Genomic DNA, 8,118 nt, shown 5'->3' on the forward strand with positions numbered 1-8,118 from the left:
GGATGCCACATCAGCTGGCCATTTTCCAACTTTATATATATATATATATATATATATATATATATATATATATATATATATATAGATATACTTGATTTTAGGTAGCTTTCTACATTCGCTTTTGTTTTATTTGAATCTCATTCTTTTGCTCAAGTTTTTTAACGGAAAAGTGGTAAGTTAATTGCTTTTAATGGAGAAGTGGTGTTGTTTGGTAATAACTTTTTATCTTGCAGTGGTTAGCGGCTAAAAAAAAAAAGTGATGTTGTAGACTACATTATCATATACTGTAAAAATTGCTATTCCGGTAGAATCCAACAGGTGATGGATTCATCATTTTAGATTTATGCATTTAATCACGTAATGCTACATTCTTGTATTATGGTTGTTCTACCTGTTAAATTTGATTACTGGTTATTGGAGTTTAGTGGCAGGAGACAACTAGTCACTACTTTTAATTTTTCCATTTTTCCTAACATTCAACTGTATATATGGTATTTTCTTTTTTTGTTTTTGTTTTTGGGTTGTTTATTTTTAATTGACCTTAGAAATGAACAATATCTGTTTTGTTACAATTATCTCTTATGTGTTACAAAATAAAAACTGTATAGTAAATAAATCGAAGACAAGTATAGAGAGAGATTGATATATTATTCAACTTCAAACTGATGTACATAATAAACTGAAATCTCCTCTAAGTTGTGTACATGAGCTGCTCGCAACGTGCTTGTTTCATAAGAAGTTGCTGCAAGTGGTCATTTTATTGAGTTACTTGTAACATACCTGCATCAGCTGCTTGAAAATAAACTTCAATGGCAATACATGTAGTTATCTTTTACATGACAATAATGTCAAAGTACTTTAGCATGTATATAGAAGTCTTAAAAAAGTAGTTTAAGTTCGATGCACAAAATTTTTTGTTTTTCTATTGCAATTAAGCCCGATAAGCCTAGATATGGATGAAGGGAACTTGTCAAGGTCGAGCTCATCAACAAGTCCACTTTCGTTCATGAAATTTAATACGAGTAATATAAACTTGTTATGCATGTGTCAATTAATGATTTTGTAGTCCATCACTTCTTAATATTAATTAATAATTAGTGAGTTTCACAACAAAAAAAGTTATCATGTTAATAATATGTATATTCTATTTGTGTCTTATAGAATATACATAATACTGGTAGAATTTATCCTGTTTAATTAATAGAACTGCAACGAGATAAACATAGAAGGGTTGTGTATAACAAGTTAATTTTTTAATCTATCATATTATCAGTAGGATTTATGTTAATAGTATACGCTGACAGTGCAAAAACTTTTTACGTTATTAATGCAGTTTAACTGGTTAATACAAGTTTTCACTGTATTTTTCAAGTTACGACAATAAACATGCATGATATTAAACATGCATGATATGAAGATTAATTTGTTGTTGTCGATCAATTTACACAATATGGTAAATAACTTAATTATTCACTGTCAGTACTTAGAACTTAAACTCTTGATTGAAATTGTTACTCTGCAGGAGAAAGGCTCGTCCATTGGAGTATCTTTGACAGAAAAGAAAGAACAGAGCACTAACATGAGTAGGTTTTTTTTTTTTTTATATAAAGCTCCCAGTATATCTGGGCTTTCATTGCTATTAGTAGATGACACATGAGGAGGATGTGGCTTGCCTAACAAAATATGTTCTGTGCAGTATTACATGAAGTTACTGATACAGTTGCAAATAAGGAAGTAAAACAAACTTAACCAACATAAAAATTTGCCTTTTCATATCTTATTCTCATACTAGGTAGTTGCCATTTATCTAAGTAGTATGCTCCTTTAGCATCTCTCGGAAGATCTTGAAATGCAAAAAGAATCCTGCCCTCCTGTATAGTATTTGCATGTTTTGCTAGGCCATCTGCCACTTGATTGGCTTCTCTCAAGCAGTGTCTAACTTCTACATTTGCTTGACATAACATCTGCTTAGTTTGTTGAATGATAGCTTTAAGTTTGCAGTTTAAGAGAAGGAGATCCCAAAGAAAATGGCTTGGCTGGCTTCGGCGACATGGACGTTGAATTGTGATATGTGAAAATTTCAGAACCTTTGTTATCTAAACCTTAAGCATGTTGGTTTCTGGGATCATCCTTTTTTGTTTATATTATTTTAAAGTACTTTGAAAAGTACAAGAATGGATTTGTTCACTCACAAAGTTTAAGTATGTAACTGTAAATTAAGTATAAGTTCAGGGTGAATTATGTATCAAGCCATCACATTTAAATGTCTTAGCTCCATTGCAAGATACGTTGGCACTTTTATCTAGTCTGATGAAATATCTCCAAAGTAGCTTTATGCTTTCAATAAATTCAAAGATTACGTTCGGTCAGAGACGAATTTAGAATGTAAAATAAAACAACCGGCATACAAACTCAATAAATCAAACTCAACATTAAGTGTACATGGTAATTAATCTGCCTCTAATTATACAAGGTATGCACATGCAAACTAATATGTATATGGTAAATCCGCCCCTGTCTATACATCATATATATCCAAGTCTGGAATAGTATCCCAAAAGCTGATAAACATATATTCATCCCACATCAATGCATCAAGATGAGGAATGAGTCCTGGAATCACGTATTTTGAAATTGATTTAGAATAATAAATGTTTGGCTTTGGAACTTTTTTCTCTTTGTGTATCCTTCTTGTAGCAAATTCAAGTAGTTGACGGATTAAACTTTTGATCCTTCTTTACAATATTTTTTACGATTGTTTTTGTTCTAGATTTCCTAGGAATATCTTTAGGAGAAAATTCTAGATGTCCAATAATGCTCCCATCTTTATTTTTCAGCCCCTTACGAGGTTTTCGACACTTCATCATGAATAACTAAGCACAATATTAAAACTTCTATTTTGGTCAAATAACAAATTGTCAAGGATAATTATTTGAGCAAGTGGCGTTGGAACTCTTTTTATAAACATAATAATAATCCTAATATTATATGGAAAAAAGGTTTAACATTTCATTACTTTAGAAGCTAGAATCGTTTTGACATAGGAAAAGAAAAGGCGCGACGTAGTTTAACTTATAGTAACATGAGTTAGGTATTTTTTTTTTTTTAATATGGTAATCCTTATAACATTAGCAAAGAGAATATCACTAATTAATCGCTACAATATGGCCAAGTTTTTAGGAAGCCAAAACCATTTTTTCTTCTTCAGATAAACAATTTTTGGAGATCTGAGGGTTTTGGCCAGAAAAACAAAAATAATTTTGGCCAGTAGCAGAAGCAATTTTTTTTACTATTGGGAAAAAAATACAAATTTTTACTTTTTCCACGAAGCCAAAGAAGAAAATTAGTTCTTTCAAGATAAAAATAACCTCAGAAGAACTTTATATTTACCAAACTCTCTCATTTAACTTATATATTTTCAAAGGGTGAAAATCATTTATACCCTCGAACTTTGCTTTAAAAATCAAACCCTTCCCTCTACTGCAATGACCCGAAAAATCATCTTGTATTTTAGAACTCAATTTCCGCGGTTTTAAGCCTTAAAAATCTTATTTTTACCTTCTCGATTTGTGTGCGCAGTCAGGGCATGTTTCCGAAAAGCTTTTAAGTTAAAAATTGATGAAAGTATGAATTTTTGCCTAAATACTTCCTTTGAGTTGACATCGGTCAATAGTTTTGTTAACGGACCCGGATTCATGATTTGACGGTTTTGATGAGTCTGCATCGTGATTTGGGACTTGGGAGTATGCCCGAAATTGAAATCGGAAGTCCTTAGCCTGAGATATCGGACTTTGTTGAAATTTGAAAGTTAAAGGCTTAATGAAATGGAAGTGTTTGACCAAAGTTTGACTTTTTGGATATCGGGTCCGTATTTTAGTTCCGAAACTCGGTATAGGTCCAATACCCTATTTATGACTTGTCTGTGAAATTTTGTGAGAAATGCAGTTGGTTTGACGTGATTCAGACGTCCGGTTGAGAAAATAGGAATTTTAAAGATTCTTGAAAATTTCATTTGATTTGATGCTAAATTCGTAGTTCTATGTGTTATTTCGGAAATTTGATCACCTGAGAAAGTTCATATGATGTTTTAAGACTTGTGTGCATGTTTGGTTTGAGGCCCCGAGGGCTCGGGTGAGTTTTGGATTGGCTACAGAGTGAAATTGAACTTAGGCATTGCTGGTATCTATAATTTCTGGGAATTGGCCTCTGATCTCGCAAATTCGAGATCAGAGTTCTCATTTGCGAGCATGACAGCTTCGCATTTGTGAGCTACTCAACGCAAATGCGAAGAGTAGCTGGGTCGAGCAGTCATTGCATTTGCGAGAAAATCGTCCCGTTTGCGAAGTGAGTCTGGGAAGGGCAGTGATCACAAATGCAATCACTGAGTCGCAATTGTGGAGATCCGGGTTCGCATTTGCGAAGGCAACAGAGGTGTGAAGGACTTCGCATTTGTGATGGTCCCTTCGCATATGGGAGACGCAAATGCGACATCTGCAGCTCATGAAAAGAGACTTAGACGGAATTTTTCTCCCATTCTTCAAATTTTAATAATTAAAAACACAAGAGGCGATTTTTCAAAGATCATTTCTTCCCCAAAACATTTGTAAGTGATTCTAAACAAGTTTCTTTCAATCTTTTACTTCATTTTACAAGATTTCAACTTAAAATCTAAAGTTTTCATGGTAGAATTGGGGATTTTTGGATAGAAACTAGGGATTTTGAAATTTCGGGATTTAGACCTCAAATTGAGGTCGGATTCCAAAACCAATTATATATCCGGACTCGGGGGTGAATGAGTAATCGTGTTTTGGTCCGAGTTTCAGGTTTGGACCAAGTGGGCCCGAGCGTTGACTTTTGTTGACTTTTCAATAATGACCTAAATTGAATTTTTTTATTGTGGGTGACTCCTAAGGCTTATTTTGAATCGTTTGGTTGGTGATTTTCTAGATATTGTTGGTTCGGAGGCTAGTTTGAAAGACAATGTCGTGGTTGAGTTTTGAGTGGTCCTTGGAGCAAGGTAAGCGTTGTGTCCAACCTTGACCCGAAGGAATTAAGAACCCTCCGACTATTTGCTATGTGATTCTCATGTGAGCGGTATATATGCGAGGTGACGAGTGCTTATATGCCGCCAAATTATCTGTTTGTCCCTAAATTACTATTTTCCTTAACTGTTTCCTTTTCTGTCTTAATTGTTATATGCTCCAAATGCTTTCCATGCTTAACTGCTACATGTTAATCAATATCTTCTTGTGTTAACCATGTTAGCTCTTTTCATAGTTTCCCTAATCCGTGTTAATTGCTTAATTTGACTTGTTTGCACTTTCTAATTGTAAATTGCGGGGTTGGCCTTGCTGTATAGTATTATTTGTGTAGATTCTATATTGTGCAAGGTTTTCTTTGGTTTAGTTTGTTATTTACTGATTGTAAAGGCCTTGTGATTAGATTGTTAATTTGAATGTGTACATTGAGTGTTTGGTACTGGTGTGGTGTGGTCGGGCTGCACGTGGCAATAGGCGTAATAAGGGAGGATTGATATGGTGGAATAGGGGTGAATATATTTATACGGTCAGATCGGGTTGCATGCCGCAACAGGTGAAATAAGGGTAGATTGACATGGTGAAATAAGGGTGAATTATTGATATTGATATATGGTGGGATCGGATTGCGCGCCGCAATAAATGTATATAATATTTACTATTATTAATATTGTTACAGTGGAATAAGGAAGAATTATGTGTCGTATGGTGGGATCGGGTTGCGCGCCGCAATAACCTATATGTTTCCATTTCCTGAGTTGCTTTGTTTCTTAGTATTATTATTTGAACTAGTAAAGATTGGTAATTCTAGACGACACTGGTGTATTTTCGAGGATGTGGTTATCAATTTCTATTGGTAGTTTAAATTTTGTTCAGTATTTCCATTATTCTGTCATTATTATATACTGCATAGAAGTTATAGTGTAGGTGACCCGCCTTAGTCTCGTCACTACTTCGTCGAGGTTAGGCTCGACACTTAGGATCGGCTGTACTGATACTACACTCTGCACACTGTGCAGATTTTGGAGTCAATCCCAGCGGCAGTTATTAGCGTGCCCGGATTGGACACTAACGGAGACTTGAGGTACGGCTATTCAGCGCCCGCAGCTCCTGGAGTCCCCATCCTCTTTTCGTTTTAGCTGTATAACTTCATTCAGACAACTTTGTACTTATTTCAAACCTCTGTGTGTATTACTTTAGAAGCTCGTGCACTTGTGACACCAGGTTCAGGGAATTGCAGTAGACGTTTGGCAGTTTTATCTTCCACATTGATATTTCAGTTATTCCAGTTATCTCTCGTTATTTAATGCAATTGTTAAAAATGTATAAATTTTTCTAACGTTGGCTTGCCTAGTGTATACGGTAAAAATCAGTGGTCCATTTTATGATCATTAAGGCGCCTCATAAAGACCGCCCCCGGAAGGCTCGAAGCTCAGCTGGGGGCTTCGACCCCGGGGGTTCTCAATGATCAACCTCGGGGCAGTGCAAACCAGCGGCTACGGTGGATCGATGTGAAGTTCCCAAGGCACAAGACTAGAGCTGAAAAAGTCTATTAGGCTAGTTCAAACCCGTGTCATGGCATTAAATGGCTGTACCAGCCCCATATCTTTGAAATAAATGCATTTGTACTATGATGGGATTTCCCTCATATAAAAAGGGGATCCTTGTCATTTTGTAAGGGACTACACACAACATCCAATACAAGAACATTCTCTCTGCTCTCTAACTTAAACTTACCATCTTGTCTAACACTTACATTTATTGCTTAAGTTCATTGTGTTCTATTTATTGTTCTTCATTTATTGCTCATTATTGGCTATAGAGAGCCATGATCAAATTTATCATAACTGTTAATCCTCCATCGACTGCCCTTAGCCGGGCATCCGACTCGACCTCGAGGCCCCGTATACGCAAGCTCGAGGCCCCCGATTTCCAGCCATTTGGTTTTATTATTACACTATCTACAAGCTATTATCTTATTTTCTACTCTTTCACTTAGCATCTATTGCCTAACAACTAGCATAGAAACAGATCACGTATTTTTAGAACAAAATCAAATCTACTTGTTATTACCATTTTCAAGGTAAACAGTTTGGCGCCCACCGTGGGGCTAAGAATAATAGCGATTGTTTTCTTGCTAGTTTACTACATAACGCAAGTTATCTTTCACGCTTTTTCTTGTCCAAGAATCTTTGATTTCAGGTCAAAATATCTAACTCGGTGAATACATATGAAAACAACGGTCTTGAGGACCATGGAGAGAATGGTGTACCTGTTCCAAGTATTGGCGCACCGCCACTAAACCCTGGGTGCGCGCCAGAGCCAATCCCTACAGATGTGGTCTCACGCGATGCCGAACACGTCGATATAATCTCCCACATTAACAGGAGCGTACACAAAGGAGACCAACAAGAAACTCAGAAAACCCCAGCTAGGGAAGAACATGAGGTTAGCCTTCACATTATTTTGGAAATGTTACAGGCAGAACAGCTGGCAATTGCTCAGCTGCAAAGCCACAAGTAAACTCCTAGCACGGTAGCACCGGAAACGGCTCCCCAAGCCGAGCAGGTACCGGAAAGATCAAGCAACAATGGGTCGGCAGCCGACCCCACCATCATAAAGATGCTCGAGGACCTCATAAAGAGGATCGAGTCGGGCGAGAAGAAGATAGAAGCCAACGACAAGAAGGTAGAGACCTATAATTCTAGGGTCGATAAAATTTCGGGCGCACCCCCGATCCTGAAGGGTGTAGATTCGAAGAAGTTCGTACAAAAATCGTTCCCACAGGAAGCGGCCCTAAAACCTATTCCAAAGAAGTTCAGAATGCTCGACCTTCGGAAGTACAACGAAATCTCGGACCCTAACGAGCATGTCACTGCTTACACTTGTGCAGTGAAGGACAACGATCTAAAGTACGACGAGATTGAATCCCTCCTACTAAAAAAGTTCAGAGAGACGCTTTCAAAAGGGGCGATGATGTGGTATCACAACTTAGCCCCAAATTCGATAGATTCGTCTGCCATGCTGGCAGATTCCTTCATAAAGGTACATGCTGGTGCCATCAAGGTAGCTACAAGGAAAT

Source organism: Nicotiana attenuata, chromosome 2 (assembly GCF_001879085.1).
Source record: "Nicotiana attenuata strain UT chromosome 2, NIATTr2, whole genome shotgun sequence".
In the NCBI taxonomy this organism is placed as follows: Eukaryota; Viridiplantae; Streptophyta; class Magnoliopsida; order Solanales; family Solanaceae; genus Nicotiana; species Nicotiana attenuata.